Genomic DNA, 27991 nt, shown 5'->3' with positions numbered 1-27991 from the left:
AATAAAAATCAAAACTTACCTTTCTGAAATAATAATAATAATCATGAAAATGAAAACCAGTAAATGAACAACATATAACATTGTTGTCCATTGCTGAAGTGCTTGTACTATATACTGAGAAAGTTTAGTCCAATTTTCTGTGACAAGCCATTCTCAAGGGAATTGGTGGATCTGAGAAATCTCCAATGGAAATTTTATCAAAAACAAACGTAGCTGCTGCCTCAGTGTAGTGAACTCCATCCCAGTTTACTCGAACCGAGGGGCGTTCACACGAACCGATGAATATTTGGCTGCCATTAACAGTGACAGTATCTCCACAACCTCCCACACTGCTAAAGTTATACTTCCCTCCATAGCTACAGCAAGCGACAAGCGGATGCTCAAACCCTGCAGATTACGACCACAACATAAATGGCACATTCATATTTATATATATATCTATATCTATATCTGTATAAATTTTGTTCCTATGTTGATGCAATGTAAAACTATGTTTAACATGGAGCTTTTGTAGTATGACATACCATATTTTTTTGGTTCAGTGTAGAGAGAGTACTTGACGGAGTACACATCTACATATGTGATTGCAACTAGAGGAAGGTCCTTTCTGAGTTGTAGACTCGCCTCCATCAACCTGTAGTTAAACTACTGAGCTACCTCATTGTAAGCCCTCGCGCAGCCAGCGCTGTCCCTTTGAGCTGCCGGAAAAGTTGCCAAGATATAGGGAAGGCAGCCAATCGGTCCGGTGTTGTGGATCCAAAATGACCTAGCTCCCAACTTGTATATATTCTACACCATCGTAATGTCATGGTTATAATACTTCCAATACAACATTTTTAGTCATGCCCATTTTTTTTTTCTGCTCAACCTATCAATTGTAACTATCAAAAAGGAAGAACAACTACATGTATGATATATGCAGACCTTATGAAGATTATACCTTAATGTTAGTAGAGAACCTATTGACTATTTCTGGGACAGAAGCATTCACTTCCTCTATGGACATGTTACTGACCAAGAAACCTTGATTAAGATCATTCTGACCAATATCAAATGTATACAAGGCTTTTCGAAAATTTTCCTCCTCTGGCATTAAATCCTTGTATATTCCTCCTATAAATAAGAGTAATTGAATTCCAAATTAAAAAATGGGTAGAAATTTAAAGAGAGAATGTAGCATACATATATATATATATATATATATATATATATATATATATATATATTCGAAAGTTCAAGCAAAGGCACACACGCTCACAATATTGCCCCTAATAGTGCTCGGACACTAAACCTCCCCATCGGTGAATGTAAGGTATTGAAAATGACATGGCACTGTGCGATAAAATCATTTACCTGTTTTCTTGATAATTTGTGATTTGTATATGAATTATGCGAACTGTCAATACTGTGCATCTAAGTAGAAGGGACTGAATGCGCCCACCGGAATAATGGACTGAGGTGGTGTGGTGGTTGATGCTGCAGTGGCGAAGTTTGCACCATTAGTGAAGTTGGTCCCCAAAGAATTGAGATAAGCACTGAGAAATGGGAGGCCAAAACTTGTAGCTGCAGTGGCACAATTTGATGATAGACTTAGGCACTCAGCAATATGTAGGAATAATGAACTAGGGAAAATGCATCAACTGCCTTTAAAGTGACAGTTTGCTTCCATTGTGAATACCAAGTACTTTATGTGATTTTATTGTTCATGAATTGCTCGGATACTCGTGTATACGTATTCAATTTTTCTTAGATACTTCAACCACATATTTGATAAAACTCTGTCGTAAACCGGGTGTTTTTACCAACACACAATAGTTTCATACGCTGAACAAAATGCTATTAAATCAACAATGGTATGTAACTATGTTTATGCATCACCTCATATAAAGTGAACATATTTGATAAAGGGTAAAATGCTCAAAACTGTAATGTTTAAGTTTTTCATATACATATATATGTTTGTGTGTGAGAGGTGTAATTCAAAAGAAAAAGAAAAAGAAAAAGAAAAAGAAAAGAAAATTCAAACAAAATGGGTGGGACCCACTATCACTCTTAAGTGGTCATGAGACCACTATTGTTGGTATGATTCTCTCTATCTATGCCTCTGCGCGTTCTCTCTCTCTCTCTCTCTCTGCTTCCATTTTTTTTTTCTTTTGCTTTACAACTTTGAAGCTCGATTCCTCTTTCGATACTAAGTGATTTTGAGTGATGTTTGCGGCAAAACGAAGAGCATGGCGAGCTCTACATGTGTGTACCAGTAATTTCAGTTTTGAGCAACCTAGGGAGTCCGAAAATCTTGACCCATTTTGAGGGTTTGAGATGAAAATTGGGGGTTTTGCATATAATAGAGGTAGGGGTCTTTAATTCTCATTACCTTGTGCTTTTGTGAGTCATTCTACTATAATTATTGTCAAGCATGATCAATTTGATTTATTTGCCTCTTAAATGACATGATTTTGTATATATAGCATGTGATTATGTGAAATTGTTGAATTATATGAAAGATATGCTTGATTATTGGATTCTCTATATGATTGTGTTGATAAAATTAGTAGAAATTATTCATGGAAGTTTATGGAAATTCTTTTAGAATTATTGTAAAGTATGCTTAATATGTTAATTGTCATGCCTAAGTGTTTATTATCTTGCTAAAATGACTATACGGATGCACGTTAAATTGGTAGTAGAAATTTCTTTAATTTCTTGGAAATGGTAAAGCATGTGACTTGCATCCATAGCATTGGGCATGAAAGAAAAAGGGTACAATGACTTGATAATAATGAAAAAGGGAATTTTTGGGGAGAATTTGATGAAACGGTTTTTGAGAAAAAGCCGGTCGCCGCGGAATCACCAAAGGGCTGGTGTGTTAATATAGCCTAGAGGGAATTACGGAGATTGCCTTAGCGTGGTTGAGCTATCTGGGTCCTAAATGACGCTACGGAGGTACCAAAAGGCCAGGGACAATAGCTAATCCTTCTCTCATGTCGTTGCGGAGTCACCAAAGGGCGGGTTATATTAACAGTTTGTGAAGTGATGATATTTTTTTGACAATGGGGAGTGACATGCATAACATTGCATTCATGGCACGAGATTTATTTGCTTTGAACTTAGAATTGATATTGTGTTTTTCCGGCTTTGCATGACCCCAAATTCCTATTGTCCCATTCCTTGTTTGGATTCACAGGGTTTCAAGAGGTGCGTCTTAGGCACTACCTATTGAGCAATTTTGCTCACCCTATATATTTAACATTTTTCAGGAAACGGGAAAGAAGTGGCGGATGACGTTATACCACATACTTAGTATGGATTATGAGCTTATTTTGTTGTTTTTGTACTTCGGTCTCACTATTTTTGTAAGACTAAGTATAATATATTTTGTACGACGACTTATTTGAATATTATAATTATACCTATGGGTTGTAACTTTTATATAAGCTGTCTAAATGTTGTAAAGTATAGACATTTGATCTTACTCTTGTATTTTGGGACTGTAATTATGATATGTGGATTCGAGATGACTATGTTGAGGCATGATGAATGGATGAAAGGGATGCTGGAATGTATTATATGTTTATTGTGTTGGGACAGGTTAAAAAAATGCATTTAAACAGGTTGTTGTAGGACGATTTTTAGCGGAGGTCATGCCGAATTTTTTTTTTTTAAAATTTTGGCATCAGTTAGGGTCATTACAAAAGCACCATCTAGTATCGATATAGAGCGTTTGTTTTTTTTAATTAAAAAAAAAAAAAAACTAGTTCTAAAAGTGTTCAAATAAAGCCACCATTGCTACTCAGCCGCAGCCGATACCGCAGCCGGTACTACAACCAGTAGTGCAAGTAGAGGAGACGTCAGCACAGAAGCGTCTCAAGATTATTAAAGGGTTTTCTCAGTTGATGTTGGTAATGTTTGAAGGTGGTGCAGATCCTATGGTAGCGGATGATTACATGGAGTAAGTTGAAACTCAATTAACTTCTATGGATGTGACGGAGGATCACTTGAAAATCATCCTAGCTATTTACAAGTTTACAAATGATGCCAAGTTTTGGTGGAAATCGATCACAAATCAATATAAAATTGAAAAGATGAGTTGTGATAGGTTCAAGGAGCTATTATATGAGAAGTATTTCCCTGCCTCCAATAGGTGGAAGTTAAAGAATCAGTTTATTGGCCTTATCCAAGGCAATATGTCGGTGACGGAGTACGAGAACAAGTTCACCTCACTCTCTCGCTTTGCTCCAGAGATGGTGAGTAATGAAGTTGATAAGGTTCGGAATTTTATCTCCAGACTTGACTACAAGATGAGGCCGTTGTTAATAGCACAGGGCATCAAGGTTTATTCTGAGGCAGTGGAAAGAGCATTGATGTTAGAGGTGGAGGCTAAAGATAAAGAAGCAAGAAGAGAACAGTGGAGACAAAAGAGGAATATAGGACCATCTGCAGAAGGACCTTCAGGGAAAAGGAACATGAGTGGTTCATTTCAGTTTCAGGGGCAGCAGGCTGCACAACCCGCTCCTACCACTCCTATGCCGGCTAGATCTGATAGGAGTGAAGTTATTTGCTTTCAGTGCCAGTAGCCTGGACATTACAAGTCCAATTGTCCCATGAGATCGTCTTCAGTTTCTTCAGCTCCGAGGGTTTGTTATGGGTGTAGCCAGCAGGGCCACTTGATTCGAGACTGTCCGAGTCAGGGAGCAGGCACCACTAGTAGCAAAGGGTCACGGCAGAGGCCGTCACAGTCGGCTACAGTTCAGTCAGGTTTTAGACCACTGCCACTACCACAACCTGCCATGTCTTCTCAGGGTTCATGACCAGCTAGGAGGGATACTCCTACTGTGTCGGCACATTAGTCTGGTGTTCAAATTAGTAGTTTATAGGCACAGGCACCGCAGGGACGTGTTTTTGCACTTGCACCGACTGATGCATCTCATGGATCGTCAGTTCTCCGAGGTATATTTCCAGTGTTTGGTTCTTGGGCCTGTGTTTTGTTTGATTTTGGTGCATCTCATTCTTTCATTTCATCATCATTTGCACTTGCATCGGGGTTAGAGGTCAGTTTCATGGATTGGGCGTTGTGTGTTGATATGCCAGTTGGGGTTTCGGTGTCATTGAGACGAGTTGTGCGGGATTGTTCCATTGTGATAGCCGGGCGAACTTTTGTGTTTGACCTTATCCTCCTGGAGATGACTAGCTTCGATGTCATTGTCGGGATGGATTGGTTAGCTTTATTTCATGCTACGATCGACTGTTACAGAGGAAGGGTTACAGTTTGCACTCCCGAGGGAGACTGTTTCTTTTTCGTGGAAGATCGGAGTGATTCCCACATTTCATCATTTTATGGAGTTCGTGGACGGAGTCGTGGTGATTATTTCTTGGCTAACCTTAGAGCCGAAGAAGATGATGTTGTGGAAGAAGATTATCCTGCAGTTGTTCGTGATTTTCTAGATGTGTTTCCAGAGGATTTGACAGAGTTGCCTCTACATCGAGAAGTGGAGTTCACTATTGAGTTAATGCCAGGTACCGCGCCGATTTCTATGGCACCGTATCGTATGTCACCAGTTGAATTAGAAGAATTAAAGAGGCAGCTTGATGATTTGAGGATGAAAGGTTTCATCCGACCGAGTGTGTCATCGTGAGGCGCACCGGTCTTGTTTGCTAAGAAGAAAGATGGTTCTTTGAGGTTGTGCATTGATTACCGGAAGTTGAATCGTGCCACCATCAAGAATAAGTATCCTTTGCCAAGGATAGATGATTTGTTTGATCAGTTGAGAGGAGCCTGTTGTTTTTCGAAGATTGACTTGAGGTCAGGCTACTATCAGTTACGGGTTAGGGATGAGGATATCCCAAAGACAGCGTTCCGTACACGGTATGGACACTATGAGTTCGTTGTTATGCCTTTTGGCTTGACTAATGCGCCAACGGCATTCATAGACTTGATGAACCGCGTCTTTCACGATTACTTGGACCAGTTTGTGGTAGTTTTCGTGGATGACATTCTGTATTCACGATCTCGAGAGGAGCACGAGGTTTATTTGAGTATTGTTTTACAGATTTTACGGGAACACCGATTGTACGCCAAATATGAGAAATGTGAGTTTTGGTTATAGGAGGTGAAATTTTTGGGGCATGTTGTTTCAGAAGGTGGAGTGTCAGTAGATCCATCAAAGGTTGAAGTAGTTTTGAATAAGGAACAACCCAAGAATGTTTTTGAGATTTAGAGTTTCCTTAGCCTAGCGGATTACTATCGAAGATTTGTGAAGGATTTCTCCCATTTGACAGCACCTATGACCCGTTTGACCCGGAAAGGGATCAAGTTTGTCTGGAATGAAGTATGTGAGTCATCTTTTCAGGAGTTGAAGACAAGATTGACTATAGCTCCAGTGTTGGTGATACCTGAGTGTGGCTTTGGTTATATAATTTATTGTGATACTTCACGTGATGGGTTGAGATGTGTATTGATGCAGGATGGTAGAGTAGTGGGTTATGGGTCTTGACAGTTGAAGACTCACGAGCTTAACTACCCTACTCATGATTTGGAGTTAGCGGCAGTTGTATTTGCCTTGAAATGTTGGAGACATTACTTGTATGGTGAGAAATTCGAGGTGTACTCGGATCATAAAAGTCTCAAGTACCCTTTTCTCCCAAAAGGACTTGAATAACAGACAGAGAAGATAGGTTGAATTCTTAGAAGATTACAATTTTGACTTGCAGTATCATTCGGGCAAGGCAAATGTGGTAGCAGATGCCTTAAGTCGGAAATCTCGTGAAACTTTGGCTAGTTTGGCCATCCGAAAATAGAAGATGCTTGAAGATCTGACAGAAATGGGATTGCAGTGTTTTAATGACGATGCTTGCTGTGAGTCGTTCTTGTTTAGTCTTGTTGCTCAGCCTACTCTTGTCAGAAGAGTGATTGAGTCGCAGAGACAGGATCCAGATTTGGATGCCCTTTACACCTTGATCTTTGGTGGTGAGACAGTGAAAAATTGGACCTTGCATGCAGATGGGGGTCTACGGTTCAGGGGTTTGTTGGTGGTTCCCACGATTTGTCGTGAGGACGTCTTACGGGAGTTTCACACTTCCCGCTTTGCAGTTTATCCAAGTGGTACCAAGATGTATCACAATTTGAGACGTCAGTATTGGCGGAACGGGATGAAGAAATATGTTGCTCAGTTTTTGGCTAAGTGCCTTACCTGTCAACAGGTGAAGGCCGAGCATTCGAGACTTGCTGGTTTGTTGCAACCATTACCTGTAGGGCAGTGGAAATGGGAACATATTGCTATGGATTTTGTGACAGGTCTCTAAGGTCACGGATGGGCAATGAAGCCGTATGGGTCATGATTGACAGGTTGACCAAGACGGCTCACTTTTTGCCTATTAAGGTAACAGACAATGCAGAGAAGCTTGGTGTACTTTATGTGAAGGAGATTGTAAGGTTACATGAAGTTTGTGTAACCATTGTATCAGATAGGGATGCTAAGTTCACTTCGAAGTTCTGGGAATGACTTCAAGCAGCGTTTGGTTCAGCGTTGCATCTTAGTACGGCATTCCATCCACAGACGGACGGCCAGTTGGAGCGTACTATCCAGATCTTGGAGGATATGCTTCGGGTATGTGTGCTTGACTTGGGTGGCAGTTGGGAAGATCATCTACCGCGTATTGAGTTTGCCTACAACAACAGTTATCAAGCGAGTATCCAGATGGCTCTATTTGAGGCATTGTATGGTAGACCTTGTAGGTCTCCTGTTTGTTAGACTGAGGTGGGTGAGACCGCTGCCTTAGGACCCGACATAGTACTCTAGACGACTGAGAAGATTAAGCTGATCAGATAGAGGTTACTTACAGCTCAGAGCCAACAGAAGAGTTTTGCGGATAAAAGGAGACGGCTGTTATCTTTTGAGGTGGGAGACCATATTTTTCTACGGGTTTCTCCACGGAAAGGATTGATGAGATTTGGGAAAAGTGGCAAGTTGTCACCACGATTCATTGGACCGTTTGAGATTTTGGACCGAGTATGAGAGGTTGCCTACAGACTTGCTTTGCCACTATAGTTGGACAGGGTTCACAATGTCTTTCATGTATCGATGCTACGGAAGTACGAGCCGGATCCATCTCACATTTTGAGTTGGGTTGATGTAGACATTGATGATGATGTTTCCTACGAGGAGGGACCAGTTCAGATCCTTGACATACAGCAGAAGGTATTAAGGAATAAGACGATGCTAATGGTGAAAGTTCTTTGGAGACACCACGGAGTCGAGGAGGCTACTTGGGAACTCGAACAGGAGGTTCGCTTCAAGTACCCAGCGTTGTTTTCTTCCTCAGGTATGTCTTGATTTTGGGGACAAAATCTTTTTAAGTTGGTGAGAATGTAATGTTTTAAGTTTTTCATATATATATGTGTGTGTGAGGTGTAATTCAAAAGAAAAAAAAGAAAAGAAAATTCAAACAAAATGGGTGGGACCCACTATTACTCTTAAGTGGTCATGAGACCACTATTGGTGGTCTGATTCTCTCTATCTATCCCGCTGCTCTCTCTCTCTCATCCTCTCTGCTTCCATTTTCTTTTTCTTTTGCTTTACAACTTTGAAGCTTGATTCCTCTTCCAATACTTAGTGATTTTGAGTGCCATTTGCGACAAAACAGAGAGCATGGCTAGCTCTACACGTGTGTACCAGCAATTTTATTTTGACCCATTTTGAGGGTTTGAGGTAAAAATTGGGGGTTTTGCATATAATAGAGGTAGGGGTCTCTAATTCTCACTACCTTATACTTTTGTGAGTCATTCTACCATAATTATTGTCAAGCATGATCAATTTGATTTATTTGCCTCTTAAATGACTTGATTTTGTATATATAACATGTGATTATGTGAAATTGTTGAATTGTATGAAAGATATGCTTGATTATTGGATTCTCTATATGATTGTGTTGATAAAATTATTAGAAATTATTCATGAAAGTTTATGGAAATTCTTTTAGAATTATTGTAAAGTATGCTTAATATGTTAATTGTCATGCTTAAGTGTTTATTATCTTGCTAAAATGACTATATGGATGCATGCTAAATTGTGTAGTAGAAATTTCTTTAATTTCTTAGAAATGGTAAAGCATGTGACTTGCATCCATAGCATTGGGCATGAAAGAAAAAGGGTACAATGACCTGATAATAATGAAAAAGGGAATTTTTGGGGAGAATTTGATGAAACGGTTTTTGAGAAAAACCCGGTCGCCGCATAGTCACCAAAGGGCCGGTGTGTTAATATAGCCTAGAGGGAATTAGGGAGATTGCCCTAGTGTGGTTGAGCTATCTGGGCCCCAAATGACGCTGCGGAGGTACCAAAAGGTCAGGGACAATAGCCAATCCTTCTCTCGTGTCGTTGCGGGTCACCAAAGGGCGGGTTATATTAACAGTTTGTGAAGTGATGATATTTTTCTGAAAATGGGGAGTGACATGCATAACATTGCATTCATGGCACAAGATTTATTTGTTTGGAACTTAGAATTGATATTGTGTTTTTCCGGCTTTGTATGACCCCAAATTCCTATTGTCCTATTCCTTGTTTGGATTCACGGGGGTTCAGGAGGTGCGTCTTAGGCACTACCTACTGAGCAATTTTGCTTACCCCATATATTTAACATTTTTCAGGAAACAAGAAAGAAGTGGCGGATGACGTTATACCACAGACTTAGTATGGATTAGGAGCTTAATTTGTTGTTTTTGTACTTGGGCCTCACTATTTTTGTGGCGACCTTGTGGGCGGGTGTGTGTGAGCATGTGCAGGGGACACTAGTAGACTACCACACTGGGCGAGCTACAGGTGCACAATCCCACATCGTCTGGGTGTGGATGGGGCAAGTGCTATATGTAGATTCAACACCCTTCTATGAAACAACGCGTTTTAAAGCCGTGATGGCCGTGAACCCATCAGAACTCTGTAGTTAAGCGTGCTTAACTTGGAGTAGTACCAGGATGGGTGACCCCCTGGGAAGTCTCTGGTCTGGGTGAGCCAAAAGCGGACAATATTGTGTCTGGCCAGGGTGAGGGTCGTTACAATTTTTGTAAGACTAAGCATAATGTATTTTGTACGACGACTTATGGACTTTTAATATTATAATTATACCTATGGGCTGTAACTTTTATATAAGCTGTCTAAATGTTGTAAGGTATGGACATTTGATCTTACTTTTGTATTTTGGGACTGTAATTATGATATGTGGATTTGAGATGAACTATATATGTTGAGGCATGATGAATGGATGAAAGGGACGCTGGAATGTATTATATGTTTATTGTGTTGGGACAGGTTAAGAAAAAAAAAAAAAACTAGTTCTAAAAGTGTTCAAATAAGGATCAACTCTCCTAAGAAGCACGGATACGTTTACAAAAGTGATGCCGTATCGGACTCCGATACTCCTCGGATATTTACGGATACATGTATGATACTTCCTAAACATATCCATAAGTTTTAAATTTTTATTTTTATTTTCAACACGTATCCGAAAATTCTTATATATACTTCGACCACGTATCTGATACTTCTCAAATAAGACCCTTCCATAATATTTTTCCAATAGGCATTAGTTTCATATATACCCGTATCAAATACCGATACTCCTCGAATGCTTACAGATACGTTTAACGTATCCACCATTTTAACCACTTAAAATGTAACACAAGCTTAAACTTTGAATTGGCTTTCATGCCCTAGGCCCCTTCCCTCTTATACTCTCTCACAAGAGGGCTAAGTATGATGAATACAAAAATAAAGAGAATAGCCCCATAGCAAACAAAATATGATCACCATCTCAACAAAAAGACCGTGGATTATTCGAGATACAAAAGGATATTCTCATGTTCTTCCTCCTCTTCCTCGCATATAAGCATATTTTTTATGATTTTTTTACTTGCCACGAGTGTAATGTGGGTGGAGAAGAGAGATTTATGGGATTTGTTTTATTACATTGATATGGTGAGTCATTGGTAGTTTCCTTAAATCGTGGTCCCTAATTGAAACAAATCCCATAAATGGCTTACCATATCAACCGTAAATAAAACAAATCCCATAAATCTCTCTTCTCCACCATGTAACCCTAACAGGAGACCACCGAAGTGAAATGTTTTACTCAAGGTTCTCTTCTTCCTTCTTCCTTCTCCCCCATATGTCCATTTATTTATATTGATGGTTCGGCAGCTAAAGATTAAGTAAAAAAGTTGTTAACTCGTTTAGCTAAAATCATGTGTGTTCAAGACATGATTATTACTAATAAAATAACAATAACTGCCTCAACTGAATTAGGAAAATTTCATCTCACTTGGCATTTTTACAGAGAATAGACCACTTCATCTATATTACAAGGCAAAAGAAATGTTCAACTTGGTATCATAATACTTCAAACCTTTGAAATGGTTTTTGCAACATGTCTTAGCCATGATCTTCTTGTTCTTTTCTTTTTCACTTATGTCAAAATGAGTGTCCATGCAGTTAAATGGACCTAGCACTGAAGTGGATATCCCAATCTTAATCATGCTAGCCCTTTGCACCACCATAAAACATTCACATTGTAATGACAGAAAATGTAGGCCTAAAGTAAGTTAAAATTGGAAGTGATACTGGTAGATACGTACCGATGAAATCGATAATGAGCCGTCCATCTGACAGTCTCCCTGCCGGCATGCGAAAGAAGGTTTCTCCATGAGGTGGATTGGTCCAATTGAAGGCTGCAGCCAATCCACCGGTGTCGGAATTTGAGTTGCCGAAGTTAAAAATTGCCGGAAAATCACAACTTTGGATAGCAGAAACAGGGTTCAGGACAGTGGCATAGCACAGAAGAAAGACGCAAAAACAAGAGAGAGAAAAAGCAGACATGGTCATTGTTGGACACTCGATGTGGTGGAAGAGAACAGAGAGGAAGGAAGGTGTTTTGTTAGAAAGCTAGAGATGAAAAGACTGGTTTATGTGGTGCTTGAAAGTATACTTTTCAATACCATCTCAGAAGAAAATTCTCATGTTTATCCGAAGCATGGTATTTTTTTAAACCACAATCTTGAAATCTAATGATTTGCGATCTTTTACATCCTTCATGGAAATGTCAACTCAAAGACCAAAAAAAAAAATTGATTTATATTGTGGGAAATGTATCAATAAATACATTCATGTGGAGTGGTCAAGAAATGTGGGATTCATGTTTGACCATAAACAATTGAGGTGCAATATTACTTGCACCGAAAAAAAAAAAAAACATAGACGGACTAAAATACATGGAAGAAATGTAATCAATAAATATATTCATGTAGGTTGCACATGATATCGTGAACATGTGACTAAATGTATGCTAACGAAATGAATTACAGATAAAACCTAAATTAATTGGGCTTTGATAGCAACAAGCAGTAGTCTCGTACATTGAACAAGATGCATATTAAATCAACAATGGTATGTATTAGATAGGAAACCATTAGAAACCAATATCAACAAAGATTGTTTAAGTGCAACATTTGACAGAAGAAGTGAATAACATTACAAGAAACTTGTAATAAATGAAAATTCCATCCAATATATGAAAAGAGAATTGCTCTAAAGGTACTGTTTTTTTATTTTTTTATTTTCTGAAGGCACATCCGAAGAGCATATGTATATATCAGGCTGCAGGACAGTAAGCCTTTATTCTATGGTAGTACATGGAACTTGAAGAAAATATAGCTGTTCAATATATACACACATATATATATATATCATATAGGTGTATGTGTGTATATATTAAACAACTATAGCAACAACATATCATATAGGTGTGTGTACTATATATGAGAAACTTTAGTCCAATTTGCTGTGACAAGCCATTCTCATGGGAACTGGTGGATCTGTGAATTCTCCAGTGGAAATTCTATCAAACACAATCTTGTTAGCTGCCTCAGTGTGTGAACTCCATCCCAGTTTACTCGAACCGAGGGGCGTTCACACGAACCGATGAATATTTTGCTGCCATTAACAGTGACAGTATCTCCACAACCTCCCACACTGCTATAGTTATACTTCCCTCCATAGCCACAGCAAGCGACAAGCGGATGCTCAAACCCTGCAGATTACGAACACAACATAAATGACACATTCATATTTATATCTATATCTGTATAAATTTTGTTCCTATGTTGATGCAATGTAAAACTATGTTTAACATGGAGCTTTTGAAGTATGACATACCATATTTTTGTGGTTCAGTATAGAGAGAGTACTTGACAGAGTAGACATCTACATATGTGATTGCAGCTAGAGGAAGGTCCTTCCTGAGTTGCACAATGGCCTCCTTCAACCTGTAGTTAAAGTACTGAGCTACCTCATTGTAAGCCCTCGCGCAGCCGGCACTGTCCTTTTGAGCTGCTGGAAAAGTTGCCAAGATAGAGGGAAGGCAGCCCATGGGTCCGGTGTTGTGGATCCAAAACGATCTAGCTCCCGACTTGTTTATATTCTACATCATATCACAATGTCATAGTTATAGCAATTACTATACCACATTTTTAGTCATGCCTTTTTTTTCTTTTTTTCTCCTCAAGTTATCAAATGTAACCTGTCATAAGAATGAAAAACTACACGTATGATATACGCAGCACTTTTGTGATGAAGATTATACCTTGATGTTTGTAGAGAACCTGTTGACTATATCTGGGACAGAAGCATTCACTTCCTCTATGGACATGTTACCAAAGAAACCTTGACTTAGATCATTCTGACCAATATCAAATGTGTACCAAGGCTTTTTGAAAATCTTCCAACTCGGGCATTAGATCCTTGTATATCCCTCCTACAAGAGTGATTGAATTCCAGATTAACAAATAGGTAGAAATTTAAAGAGGGAATGCAGCACATATATATATATATATATATATTCAAAAAGTTCGAGCAAACGCGCACACACCCACAATATTGCACCTAGCAGGGCTCGAACACTCAACCTCCAATTGATGAAAACAGCAGATATTGAAATGAAATGGCCCTGCGCAATAATATCATTTACCTGTTTTCTTGATAAATTGTGATCTGTATATGAATTGTGTGAATTGCAAGTACTGTGCATCTAAGTAGAAGGGGCTGTATTCACCCACCGGAATAATGGACAGTGGTGGTCTGATGGTTGATGCTTTAGTGGCGAAATTTGCACCATTGTTGAAGTTGGCCCCCAAAGAATTGAGTTAAGCACTGAGAAATGGGAGTCCAAAACTTGTAGCTGCAGTGGCACAATTTGATGTTAAGGTCAACAAAATGGAAGAAAATGACAATTTGCTACAAAAAATGCCTCATTTAAAATGACAATTTGCTTGCATTGGGAATACAAAATACTTTCTGTGGCTCTATATTTCATTAATCTATTTAGGTTGAAGCATGACTGGGATAGCTTTTCTGACTATTCCCTGTATGGTCATATGCATTTAAACATGCTAGGCCCCAAGTGAAATGCTATCAAAAGTCTGTCATGTGCAGCTTGGGGACTATAATGAGGTGGGTCACAACGAGACACACACACGATTCAATGAGTACTGTAAGTCCCCCATGTGAAAAATGGATAGGCAGTAGCATTTCTAAAACGTGTCAACCCTTTTAGAGTTTAAAATGTGATACGAGCAATGCCATACAAGTCGAGTCGGCATAGGTCGATTGTCTCACAATGGGGGGAGCGAAGCTCACCACAAATAGTGGGGTTCACCATCCCTTTGAGATTGCCGAAGAATCATTTTTCAATCGTTTAATATAGAAAATTACTTATGTTTCTTCTAAAGGAATCTAAATGACACCGCAAAATTATAACCCTTTGAGACATGGTTATTACTAATAAAAATCGCATTAATTGATCATCGATGTTCAACTTGGCATCATAATGCTTCGAACCTTTGAAATGTTTTTTCCAACATGTCTTAAAAGACTCATATCCGTTTGACATGTTTATTTTAGGTGTTTTGTTTTTGACTAAAATAAAAATAATATTTTTGTTGTATGAGTGTTTTGAAAAAAAATCGGAAGCACGTTTGGAAATAATATTTTAATGTAAAAATATCGGAAACAAAAATATAAATAGTTATAGTTTTGGGTCATGAGCAGTTGTCAAATCAAGAAAAAATAACTTTTTGGTATTTTTATTTTGGGCCACTGTTCATCAAGTGTTTTAGCACATGATAAATTAAAATAAAGTCACACCAAGCATATTTTGTTGCCAAAATGGACACCGTAAAAACATTAGAAACAAAAAACATGCCAAACCTCTTTGTTCTCTTCACTTAATAAATACTAGTGTTTGATATTTTTCACCTTATGTCAAAAGGAGTGTCCCATGTACCTACCACTGAAATGAATATCCCTATCTTGATCATGCTAGCCTTTTGCACCACCATAAAACATTGTAACGACAGAAATGTAGGCCCAAAGTAGACTAAAATTGAATGTGATACTGGTAGATACATACCCATGAAATCGATGATGAGACGTCCATCTGAGAACCTCCCTGCTGGCATGCGAAAGAAGGTTTCTCCATAAGGTGGGTTGGTCCAATTGAAGGCGGCAGACAGTCCACCAGTGTCCGAATTCGAGGCGCCAAAGTTAAAAATCGCCGGAAAATCACAACATTGCACAGCAGAAACAGGGTTCAGGACAGCGACATAGCACAGAAGAAACATGCAAAAACAAGAGAGAGGAGAGACAGACATGGTCATTGTTGGACACCCCATGTTGTGTTGGGAATCTAGAGATGAAAAGTGTAACGACCCAAGCTGTTGCCAAAATTTAAAAAAAAATCGCATAACCTCCCCTAAAAATGGGCCTTCAACAACCTGTCCCAATATACAAAACACATAAAATCATTCAGCATCCCATTCATCCGTTCATTATACCTCAACATAGTTCCTCTCATGGTGGAACATCTACACACCAATTAATCTAAATTATCATAATTATAGTCCCAAAATACAAGATTAATATTTAAAGTCCCTGTCTTACAACGTTACATGATACAATTGCATGGAAACATATACCATAATTCCATTAGTTTCCTTTACATCAAACAAAAGATAAGTTCGTTCTTAAGTTACAAGGCCATGAATACTAACTTAGTTACATTTCCACAACTACGAATATACATAGAACGGTCAAAATACAAAATAACAAACAACCTTCTAACAACTTTCAAGCTTGAGGTGGATTGTCGTTCACCAGTTCATTTCCAAAACCTGAAAAAAATAATATAAATAGTAGGATGAGCATAAAGTTCAGCAGGTGACACTTAAGACACACATCTTGTGTCCTTGTGAATCCAAACAAAGCATAGGCCAATGGGAAATGGGGATCATACAATGTTGGGAAATAATACAGTATAACGATTCAATCTCAAGTATATCCAATGCAATGGTACGAGATGCAATGCATGCTAGTGTCGCTCCCCATTTTCATAATCCAAAACATCGTTTCCAAACTGTTAATACAGCCCGCCTTTTGGTAGCCCCGCCGCGACACGATAGGAGGATTGGCTAGTGTTCCTGACCCTTGGTAACCCCGCGGCATCATTATGGGGCCCAGCTAGCTTAACCACGCTAGGGCGACTCCCTAGTCCCCTCTAGGCTATATTAACCTCCGGCCCGTTGGTAACCCCGCAGCGACCAGGTTTCGCATAAAACTATTTCATCAAAAACACTTCCCTGAAATTCCCCATATTTATTTCAAGAACAATTTCTCCCATTTCATGCAAACCCAATGGTATGTGCATGTATATATGTTCCATACATTCAATGTCATGGCATTTAAAATTCTACACCATAAAATTAAACATTCAACATGTTCAACATCTCCCAAGTAATTATTAACACATTAAGATATAACAAAATACATTTAAGCATGCTTTACACATAAAACAACTCACATTCAAATACATGAATTTCTCTAGACAATATTTAAAATAATCATTGATACAATTAACTTCTAATTAAGCATGCTTGGCACAACAAATGATTATAACTCACAATGGAACAAGAAGGCAGTGGATTAAGGTGTCCCTACCTCAAATTTGCACAAAACCCTTAAAATGGGTCTTGAATTTCGAACTCCAAGAAGGGCACCAAATCTGGAATTGTTCGTATGGATACGTAGAGCTCGTCGTGGGCTTCGTTTTGCCTCAAACGGCACCTTAATCCGATAAGAGATGAGAAAGAAATTAAGCCTTGAAACATTGAAGAACAAAAAAATGAAAAGAAAAGAAAACTACTGGATAAGAGAGAGTGTGATAAGCAGAGAGGAAGAGATAAGTCATTATATTGGCTTATAATTCATGTGGGCCCCACAGGTGAATAAAATTTTATTTAAATTTAACATATATATATATATAAAGTCAAAAACATTACATTCTCCCTAACTTTAAAAAAGATTTCACCCCCCGAAATCAAGCCATACCTGAGAGAGAAAACAACTCTGGATACTTAGAGTGAACATCTTGTTCAAGCTCCCAAGTAGCTTCCTCGACTCCGTGGTGTCTCCAAAGGACTTTCACCATTGGTATCGTCTTGTTCCTCAACACCTTTTGTTGTGTGTCAAGAATCTGAACTGGTCCTTCCTCGTAGGAAACATCCTTATCAATGTCTACATCAACCCAACTCAAAATGTGAGATGGATCTGGCTCGTACTTCCGTAACATCGATACATGGAAAATATTGTGGACCTTATCCAACTGTGGTGGCAAAGCAAGTCTGTAGGCAACCTCTTCTACACGGTCCAAAATCTCAAACGGTCCGATGAATCGTGGCGACAACTTGCCACTTTTCCCGAATCTCATCAATCCTTTCCGTAGAGAAACCCGTAGAAAAACATGGTCTCCCAACTCAAAGGATAACGACCGTCTCCGCTTATCCGCATAACTCTTCTGTTGGCTCTGAGCTGTAAGTAACCTCTGTCTTATCAACTTAATCTTCTCAGTAGTCTCGAGTACAATGTAGGGTCCTAAGGAGGCTGTCTCGCCTACCTCAGTCCAGCAAACAGGAGACCTACAAGGTCTACCATACAACGCCTCAAATGGAGCCATCTGAATGCTCGCCCGATAACTGTTGTTGTAGGCAAATTCAATAAGTGGAAGGTGATCCTCCCAACTACCACCCAAGTCAAGCACATATGCCCGAAGCATATCCTCCAAAATCTGGATAGTACGCTCCGACTGACCGTCAGTCTGTGGATGGAATGCCGTACTCAGGTGCAACGCTGAGCCAAACGCTGCTTGAAGTCATTCCCAGAACTTCGAAGTGAACTCAGCATCCCTATCTGAAACAATGGTTACTAAAACTCCATGCAACCTTACAATCTCCTTCACATAAAGAACACCAAGCTTCTCTGCATCATCTGTTGCCTTAATAGGCAAAAAGTGAGCCGTTTTGGTCAATCTGTCAATGATGACCCATACGGACTCATTGCCCCTTCGTGACCTTAGAAGACTTGTCACAAAATCCATAGCAATATGCTCCCATTTCCATTGCGCTACAGGTAATGGTTGTAACAAACCGGCTGGTCTCTGATGCTCGGCCTTCACCTGCTGACAGGTAAGGCATCTAACCATAAACTGTGCAACATCTTTCTTCATCCTGTTCCATTAATACTGACGTCTCAAATTGTGATACATCTTGGTACCACCTGGATGAACTGCAAAACGGGAAGTGTGAAACTCCCGTAAGACGTCCTCATGACAAACCGTAAGAACCACCAACAAACCCCTGAACCGTAGACCCCCATCTGCATACAAGGCCTAATCTTTCACTGTCTCACCACTGAAGATCAAAGCGTGAATGGCATCTAAATCCGGGTCCTGTCTCTGTGACTCAATCACTCGTACAACAAGAGTAGGCTGAGCCACAAGACTAAACAAGAATGCTAGCTCACTGTCAACATCATCATCAAAGCAATACAATCCCATCTCTGCCAAATCCTTAAGCATCTTCCACTTCATAATAGCCAGACAGGCCAAAGTTTCATGAGATTTTCGGCTTAAGGCATCTGCTACCACATTTGCCTTGCGCAGATGATACTGCAAGTCAAAATTATAATCTTCTAAGAATTCAACCCATCTTCTCTGTCTATTGTTCAAGTCTTTTTGGGAGAAAAGGTACTTGAGACTTTTACGATCCGAGTACACCTCGAATCTCTCACCATACAAGTAGTGTCTCCAACCCTTCAAAGCAAACACAACTGCCGCAAACTCCAAATCATAAGTAGGGTAGTTGTACTCGTGAGTCTTCAACTGTCGAAACCCATAAGTCACTACTCTACCATCCTGCATCAACACACACCCTAAACCATCACGTGAAGCATCACAATAGATCACATAACCTAAGCCACGCTCAGGTATCACCAACACTGGAGCCGTAGTCAATCTTGTCTTTAATTCCTGGAAAGATGACTCACAGGCTTCATTCCATGCAAACTTAATCCATTTCCGGGTTAAACGGGTCATAGACGCTGCTAAACGGGAGAAATCTTTCACAAATCTCCAGTAGTAACCCGCTAGACCAAGAAAACTACGGATCTCAAACACATTCTTGGGTTGCTCCCAATTCAAAACAGTTTCAATATTTGATAGATCAACTGACACTCCGCCTTCTGAAACAACATGTCCCAAAAACTTCACCTCTTGTAGCCAAAACTCACATTTCTCATATTTGGCATACAACCGGTGCTCCCGCAAAATCTGTAAAACAATACTTAAATGGACCTCGTGCTCCTCCCGAGATCGTGAATACACAAGAATGTCATCCACGAAAACTACCACAAACTGGTCCAAGTAATCGTGAAAGACGCGGTTCATTAAGTCCATGAATGCCGCTGGAGCATTAGTCAAGCCAAAAGGCATAACAAGGAGCTCATAGTGTCCATACCGTGTACAGAATGCTGTCTTCGGGATATCCTCATCCCTAACCCGCAACTGATAATAGCCAGACCTCAAGTCAATCTTGGAGAAACAACTGGCTCCCCTCAATTGATCAAATAAATCATTTATCCTTGGCAAAGGATATTTGTTCTTGAAGGTGGCGCGATTCAACTTCCGATAATCGATGCTCAACCTTAAAGAACCATCTTTCTTCTTAGTAAACAAGACCGGTGTGCCCCATGGTGACACACTCGGTCGGATGAAACCTTTCATCCTCAAATCATCAAGCTGTCTTTTTAATTCCTCCAATTCAACTGGTGCCATACGATACGGTGCCATAGAAATCGGCGCGGTACTGGGCATTAAGTCAATAGTAAACTCCACTTCTCGGTGTGGAGGCAACTCTGTCAAATCCTTCGGAAACACATCCAGAAAATCACGAACAACTGCAGGATAATATTCTTCCACAACATCATCCTCTTCGGCTATAAGGCTAGCCAAAAAGTAATCACCACGATTCCGTCCACGAATTCCATAAAACGATAAAATGTGGGAATCACTCCGATCTCCCATGAAAAAGAAACAGTCTCCCTCGGGAGTACAAACTGTAACCCTTCCTCTGAAACAGTCGATCGTAGCATGAAACGAAGCTAACCAATCCATCCCGAGAATGACATAAAAGCTAGTCATCTCCAGGAGGATAAGGTCAAACACAAAAGTCCGCCCGGCTATCACAATGGAACAGTCCCTCACGACTCGGCTCAAAGACACTGAAACTCCAACTGGCGTATCAACACACAACGCCCGATCCATAAAACTGTCCTCTAACCCCGATGCAAGTGCAAATGATGATGAAATGAAAGAATGAGATGCACCAGAATCAAACAAAACACGGGCCCAAGAACCAAACACTGGAAATATACCTCGGAGAACTGAAGGTCCAGGAGATGCATCAGTTGGTGCAAGGGCAAAGACACGCCCCTGCGGTGCTTGTGCCTGTGAACTACTAATTTGAACACCAGACTGTTGTGCCGACACAGTAGGAGTATCCCTCCTAGCTGGTCGTGAACCCTGAGAAGACAAGGCAGGCTATGATGGTGGCGGCGGTGGTCTGAAACCTGATTGAACAGTAGCCGACTGTAACGGCCTCTGCCGTGACCCTCTGCCACTAGTGTGCTACTCCCTGACTCGGACAGTCCCGAATCAAATGGCTCTGCTTGCCACACCCATAACAAGCCTTCGGAGCTGAAGAAACTGAAGTCAATCTCATAGGACAACTGGACTTGTAATGCCCAGGCTGCTGACATTGAAAACAAACAACTGCATTCCTATCAGACCTAGCTGGCAACGGAGTGGTAGGAGTAGATCGTGCAGACTGCTGTCCCTGAAACTGAGATGGACCGCCCTTGTTCCTTTTCCAAGAAGATCCTTCTGAAGATGGCCCTGCACCCCTCTTTTGCTTCAACTGCTCTCTTCTTGCATCCTTCTCTTTATTATCAGCTTCCAGCATCAAAGCCCTTTCCACTGCTTCAAGTAAACCTTAATGAACTGTGCCGTGATCAACGGCCTCATCCGATCATTAAGACCAGAAACAAACTTCCGAGTCTTGTTAACTTCATCTCTCACCATTTCTGGAGCAAAGCGAGAAAGTGAAGTGAACTTGTTTTCATATTCTGCCACTGACATGCTCCCTTGGATAAGGTTATGAAACTAGTCTTGTAACTCCCACCTTTTGGAAAGCGAAAAGTACTTTTCATAAAACAATTCCTTAAACTTGTCCCAACTCATCTCTTCTACCTTGTACCGGCTCGTAACCGACTCCACCATAATTTGGCATCCTTAGCAAACTTATAAGTAACTAGGATGATCTTCAAATGATCCTCTGTCACATTCATAGAAGTCAATTGAGTTTCAACTTGCTCCATGTAGTCATCTGCTATCATTGGATCCGCACTGCCCTCAAACATAACCGGCATCAGCTGAGAAAACCCCTTAATAATCTTGAGATGCTTCTGAGCTGACGTCTCCTCAACTTGAACTATAGGTTGTGGTGCCGATTGCGACTGAGCAGCAATCGTTGCCCTCACGACATTTTGCAACAAATGATTAAACTCCATTGCCACAGAACCTTCACCCACTTCTACGGGTGCTTCAACATTATCCCTCCTTGTGGGGACAGCTCTCGGGGGAATCAAGTCCCTAAGAAGTGTATCCTCATCATTTAGCTCCTCCGGATTGGAGCTGGAGCTCTCGCCAACATCACCCTTAGTCAGTCTAGGGCCAACTTCCCTGATTTCCTCACGCCGTGACATCGTTTTATAAAACAAAGGAAATAATTCAATATCGATAACACTAAGGTCCAACCGTGAACAACCCAACGCAAAAACATACTGTACAAACATTTAGCATGTAATACTATGCAATGAACACATTAATATAGGAATATAAGCACATAAGCATGTAAGCAAGTAAGCAGTTAAGTATGCTTTTTCAAATAGCAAAACACTTTTCCAAACAAGGAAATAATAATGCAAATGACTTCCCAGATAACCCTAGGTAAGCCTCTACCCGTCGTCCTAATGGTATTCGAACCATCGCTCCGATACCAAATTTGTAACGACCCAAGCTGAGGCCAAAATTTTTAAAAAAAATCGGCATAACCTCCCCTAAAAATGGGCCTTCAACAACCTGTCCCAATACACAAAACACATAAAATCATCCAGCATCCCATTCATCCGTTCATTATACCTCAACATAGTTCCTCTCATGGTGGAACATCCACACACCAATTAATCTAAATTATCATAATTACAGTCCCAAAATACAAGATTAATATTTAAAGTCCCTGTCTTACAACGTTACATGATACAATTGCATGGAAACATATACCATAATTCCATTAGTTTCCTTTACATCAAATAAAAGATAAGTTCGTTCTTAAGTTACAAGGCCATGAATACTAACTTAGTTACATTTCCACAATTACGAATATACATAGAACGGTCAAAATACAAAATAACAAACAACCTTCTAACAACTTTCAAGCTTGAGGTGGATTGTCATCCACCAGTTCATTTCCAAGACCTGAAAAAAATAATATAAATAGTAGGGTGAGCATAAAGCTCAGCAGGTGACACTTAAGACACACATCTTGTGTCCTTGTGAATCCAAACAAAGCATAGGCTAATGGGAAATGGGGATCATACAATGTCGGGAAATAATACAGTATAACGATTCAATCTCAAGTATATCCAATGCAATGGTACGAGATGCAATGCATGCTAGTGTCACTCCCCATTTTCATAATCCAAAACATCGTTTCCAAACTGTTAATACAGCCTGCCCTTTGGTAGCCCCGCCGCGATACGATAGGAGGATTGGCTAGTGTTCCTGACCCTTGGTAACCCCGCGGCATCATTATGGGGCCCAGCTAGCTCAACCACGCTAGGGCGACTCCCTAGTCCCCTCTAGGCTATATTAACCTCCGGCCCGTTGGTAACCCCACAGCGATCGGGTTTCGCATAAAACCATTTCATCAAAAACACTTCCCTGAAATTCCCCACATTTATTTCAAGAACAATTTCTCCCATTTCATGCAAACCCAATGGTATGTGCATGTATATATGTTCCATACATTCAATGTCATGGCATTTAAAATTCTACACCATAAAATTAAACATTCAACATGTTTAACATCTCCCAAGTAATTATTAACACGTTAAGATATAACAAAATACATTTAAGCATGCTTTACACATAAAATAACTCACATTCAAATACATGAATTTCTCTAGACAACATTTAAAATAATCATTGATATAATTAACTTCTAATTAAGCATGCTTGGCACAACAAATGATTATAACTCACAATGGAACAAGAAGGTAGTGGATTAAGGTGTCCCTACCTCAAATTTGCATAAAACCCTTAAAATGGGTCTCGAATTTCGAACTCCAAGAAGGGCACCAAATCTGGAATTGTTCGTATGGATGCGTAGAGCTCGTCGTGGGCTTTGTTTTGCCTCAAACGGCACCTTAATCCGATAAGAGATGAGAGAGAAATTAAGCCTTGAAGCTTTGAAGAACAAAAAAAGAAAAGAAAAGAGAACTACTGGACGAGAGAGAGTGTGATACGCAGAGAGGAAGAGATAAGTCATTATATTGGCTTATAATTCATGTGGGCCCCAAAGGTGAATAAAATTTTATTTAACTTTAACATATATATATATATATAAAATGTCAAAAACATTACAAAAAGTGTGGTTTATGTAGTGTGTGAAAGTAGACTTTTCAATAACTTGTCAGAAGAAACTTCTCTCATTTTTATCCACATCATGGTATTTTTTTCAAACACAATCTTGATATCTAATGATACGTGTTCTTCTGCATCAATTGATTTATATTTCGCAAAGATGGACTTTTCAATTACGTGACTCAGGGGCGGCTCGGCCCATGGGGCACTTCACTCCGCTCATTAACATAGAGCCACTCTCCTTGATTGATGAGATACATGGGGTAGTTAGGTGCAAGGAGTTGTCCACCTATTATGAAATGAATATGAGTGGCCTTTTTGGGAGATGGTGCTGAGTTTTGATGACTGGATGAAACCTTACTTTTTATTTATGTCCAAATACTCTCCTTTTTACCTTTTTTGTACTCTTCAATTTCTGTTGTTTATTTTTTGTTCATGTTAGAGTTGATTTCCAGAGCTTGCAAAATAAAAAAGTAATCTTGAATTTTTCAGTACCATCTCAGAAGAAAATTCTCATGTTTATCCAAAGCATGGTATTTTTTTTCAACCACAATCTTGAAATCTAATGATATGTGATCTTTTACATCCTTCGTGGAAATGTTACCTCAAAGACAAAAAAAAAAAAATGATTTATATTGTGGAAAATGTATCAATAAATACATTCATGTGGAGTGGTCTCGAAATGTGGGATTCGTGTTTGACCATAAACATTTGTTGAAGTGCAATATTACTTGAACCAAAAAAAACATAAACATTTGTTGAAGTGCAATATTACTTGAACCAAAAAAAACATAGACCGACTAAAATACATGGAAGAAATGTAATCAATAAATATATTCATGTAGGTTGCAAATGATATCGAAATGAATTACAGATAAAACCTAAATTAATTGGGCGTTTATAGCAACAAGCACTGGTTTCATACAATGAACAATGCATATTAAATCAACAATGGTATGTATTAGATAGGAAACCATTAGAAACCAATATCAACAAAGATTGTTTAAGTGCAACATTTGACAGAAGAAGTGAGTAACATTACAAGAAACTTGTGACAAATGAAAATTCCATCCAATATATCAAAAGAGAAATGCTCTAAAGGTACTGTTTTTATTTTTATTTTCTGAAGGCACATCCGAAGAGCATATGTATATATCAGGCTGCAGGACACTAAGCCTTTATTCTATGGTAGTACATGGAACTTGAAGAATATATATATATATTATAGGTGTATGTGTATATATATATAGAACAACTATAACAACAACATATCATATTCTTTATCTAAAAAAAAAAAACAACATATCATATAGGTGTATGTGGATATATATTGTCCATTGCTGAAGTGCATTGTACTATAATTGAGAAACTTTAGTCCAATTTGCTGTGACATGCCATTCTCAAGGAAACTGGTGGATCTGAGAATTCTCCGGTGGAAATTTTATCAAAAACAAACTTAGCTGCTGCCTCAGTGTAGTGAACTCCATCCCAGTTTACTCGAACCGAGGGGCGTTCACACGAACCGATGAATATTTGGCTGCCATTAACAGTGACAGTATCTCCACAACCTCCGACACTGCTAAAGTTATACTTCCCACCATAGCCACAGCAAGCGACAAGCGGATGCTCAAACCCTGCAGACATAAATGACACATTCATATTTATGTCTATATTTTTATAATGTTTGTTCCTATGTTGATGCGTTGTAAAATTATGTTTAACATGGAGTTTTTGTTGTATGGCATACCATATTTTTGTGGTTCAGTATAGAGGGAGTACTTGACAGAGTACACATCTACATATGTGATTGCAGCTAGAGGAAGGTCCTTCCTGAGTTGCACAATGGCCTCCTTCAACCTGTAGTTAAAGTACTGAGCTACCTCATTGTAAGGCCTCGCGCAGCCGGCACTGTCTATTTGAGCTGCCGGAAAACTTGCCAAGATATAGGGAAGGCAGCCAATCGGTCCGGTGTTGTGGATCCAAAATGATCTAGCTCCCAACTTGTATATATTCTACATCATATCGCAATGTCAGAGTTATAGCGATTCCAATAGCACATTTTTAGTCATGCCCCTTTTTTTTTCTCCTCAAGATATCAAATGTAACTATCATTAGAAAGAAGAACTACACATATGGTATATGCAGCCCTTTTGTGATGAAGATTATACCTTGATGTTAGTAGAGAACCTGTTGACTACATCTGGGACAGAAGCATTCACCTCCTCTATGGACATGTTACCAAAGAAACCTTGACCAAGATCATTCTGACCAATATCAAATGTATACAAGGCTTTCTGAAAATATTCTTCCTCGGGCATTAAATCCTTGTATATCTCTCCTACAAGAGTGATTGAATTCCAGATTAACGAATGGGTAGAAATTTAAACAGAGTATGTAGCAGATATTGAGATGAAATGGCACTGCACGATCATATCTTTTTTTAGAAGTTCAAACAAATACGCATACACCCACAATATTGCCCCTAATATGGCTCAAACACTCAACCTCCCCTTTGGAAAGGAAAGATATTGCGCAATAATATCATTTACCTGTTTTCTTGATAATTTGTGATCTGTATATAAATTGTGTGAACTGCCAGTATTGTGCATCTAAGTAGAAGGGACTGAATCCGCCCACCGGAATAATGAACCGTGGTGGTGTGGTGGTTGATGCTGCAGTGGCGAAATTTGCACCATTGGTGAAGTTGGTCCCCAAAGAATTGAGATAAGCACTCAGAAATGGGAGGCCAAAACTTGTAGCTGCAGTGGCAATAAGGTCAGCAAAATGAAGGAAAATTGAGTTACAAAAAATGCTCCATCAACAGCCTGTAAAATGATAGTCTGCTTGCAATGTGAACACAAAGTACTTTAATTGCTTAAATTTCCCAAAATAATAATAATAATAATAATAATAATAAAATTAATAATAATAATAATAATAATAATAATCATAATAATAATAAGTGTTTGATATTTTTCACTTGTGTCAAAATGAGTGACCATGCAATTTTATGGACCTACCACTGAAATGGATATCCTTATCTCAATCATGCTAGCCCTTTGCACCACTATAAAACATTGTAATGATAGAAAATGTTGCATGCCTAAAGTAGGCTAAAATCGGAAGTGATACTGGTAGATACATACCGATGAAATCAATGATGAGCCGTCCATCTGAGAACCTCCCTGCTGGCATGCGAAAGAAGGTTTCTCCATAAGGTGGCTTGGTCCAATTGAAGGCTGCAGCCAGTCCACCAGTGTCGGAATTTGAGTCGCCAAAGTTAAAAATTGCGGGAAAATCACAACTTTGCACAGCAGAAACAGGGTTCAGGACAGTGGCATAGCATAGAACAAAGATGCAAAAACAAGAGAAAAGAATGGAAGGCATGTTCATTGTTGGACACTCCATGTGGTGGAAGAGAACACAAGATGTTGTCTAGGATGCTAGAGATGAGAAGTTTGGTTTATGTACTGTGTGAAAGTAGACTTTTCAATGACATGTCAGAACTCAGAAGAAGCTTCTCATGTTTATCCAAAGCATGGTATTTTTTCCCACACAATCTTGAATTCTAATTCTATACGTAATTTTTTAAATCCATAAAAATATCATCTCAAAGACAAAAAGTTTGATTTGTCTTGTGGGGAAAACAGTCTTCTCAATTACTCGATTAGAAGAAATTATGTGGTTCACCAAAGCATGGCTTTATTTCAAGCCAAACTTAATATGTGATTTTTGATTTGAAAAAAATGTTTAATAAATTTCAAACAGTTGTTGATTGGTACAGTTGTTCAAGTGCAATCAATGAATACATTCATATGTGACTAAATGTGTGTCAACTTTCAACCCTCATTATGTAGGTGGT

The 27991-nt window shown here is 39.3% G+C and overlaps 1 long non-coding RNA gene and 1 pseudogene across 1 annotated transcript; one reads left to right on the top strand and one right to left on the bottom strand.

Annotated features, from left to right (window-relative positions):
- Positions 1-50: 50 nt before the first annotated feature.
- LOC132272931 (uncharacterized) lies at positions 51-27963 on the bottom strand (annotated as a pseudogene).
- On the top strand, positions 1830-3521 carry LOC132274538 (uncharacterized). Its single transcript, XR_009470459.1, has 2 exons — positions 1830-2350; positions 3258-3521. It is a non-coding gene; the product is annotated as an uncharacterized LOC132274538 (long non-coding RNA).
- Positions 27964-27991: the final 28 nt, after the last annotated feature.

Source organism: Cornus florida, unplaced genomic scaffold (genome assembly GCF_030987335.1).
Source record: "Cornus florida cultivar Cherokee Brave unplaced genomic scaffold, ASM3098733v1 CherokeeBrave_3.0.0_Hap2_Chr09, whole genome shotgun sequence".
NCBI classification, from domain to species: Eukaryota; Viridiplantae; Streptophyta; class Magnoliopsida; order Cornales; family Cornaceae; genus Cornus; species Cornus florida.
This window is presented reverse-complemented; position numbering and strand designations above follow the sequence as displayed.